The sequence below is a fragment of the Myotis davidii genome, unplaced genomic scaffold (genome assembly GCF_000327345.1).
Source record: "Myotis davidii unplaced genomic scaffold, ASM32734v1 scaffold362, whole genome shotgun sequence".
Classification (NCBI taxonomy): Eukaryota; Metazoa; Chordata; class Mammalia; order Chiroptera; family Vespertilionidae; genus Myotis; species Myotis davidii.
The window spans coordinates 3,685,371-3,686,673 of record NW_006297152.1 but is presented as its reverse complement, the minus strand read 5'-3'; positions in this window follow the sequence as shown (position 1 = coordinate 3,686,673).

The window sequence follows — 1,303 nt, the reverse complement described above, 5'->3', positions numbered from 1 at the left end:
GTGGGTGAGGGTGAGAAAAGAAGACCTGCAGGTGATTCTCTGCCCTGTGAAGCAGAGGTCACTGCTGAGGTCACCCGGAGAAGTGGGCGTGGTCAGCGTCAGGGCCAGGTTTCCCCTCCTCACTGTGGAAACACACATTTCTTTCTTTTTAAAGTACGTTTTCTTTGATTTATAGAAAGAGAGGGGAAGGAGAGGGAGAGAGAGAAACATCAATGAGAGAGGAGCGTCATCAGTGGACTGCCCCCTGCACGCCCCACACTGGGGATCGAACCCACAACCTGGGCACGTGCCCTGCCAGGGAACTGAACCGCGACCTCTCAGTTGCTGGATTGCTGCTCAACCCCTGAGCCCGACCGGCTGGGCAGAAGCACACACATTTCTTGCTGAGATGAGTTATCCCCATGTTGCCCCCACCCCGACTACTTGTCCCCTCTCCAAAAGCTGTTGGAACCCAAGGGCTTTTATCTGGGCTGGGGCTGAGTTAGAGTCACAGGGACAGGCCTCCTGTCCTCTCCGTAGAGCCAACCCGGCTAACGGCGCCTCTGGGGAGAGGCTGGCCTAGGTGCCAGGTGGAGCTGAGGGTCCACCCTAGAATGAATACAGGGGAAGCAGCGAGGCTTCCCCCTCAGTGTGTGATGCCTTCATTCATTCCAGCAAAGGCAGCTGCCCTGGGGCACGTGGCCAGCCTTCCTCCGGGTTAGATCACACCTGGGCTACACACCTGAGTCCCACCAAAGAAAGGGGCTATTTTAAAAAGTAAAGCACAGATGGATTGCATGCGCATGGGAATTACACACAAGCCTAGACCGCTGCCATGGTCCCCGTGGGGACAGGGAGGTCACCCGTGGGGACAGGGAGGTCACCGGAGCTCGGGGCTCTGTGTCTTTAGGGTACGAGGCAGGGGAGGCTCAGGGACAAGCAGAGTCTCTCTATGCAGACAACTCGCAGTGCCTTTTAGGTTTTCCAAAGAACCTGCTCACCCACGTCACGGACTAAAAAAATATGTTAAATCTAGACAATGGAATACGATGCTGCTGGAAAAAGGAAGGAACTCCTACCATTTGCAACAACATGGATGGAGCTGGAGATCATTATGCTAAGTGAAATATGTCAGTCAGAGAAAGATAAATATCACATGATCTCCCTCATTTGTGGACTATAATGAACAACATAAACTAATGAACAAAAACAAATCCAGAGACAGAGAAGCATCGATCAGGCTGTCAAACCTCAGAGGGAAGGTAGGGGAGGGTCAGGGTAAGGGGGCGAGATCAACCAAAGTACTTGTATGCATGCTTATAAT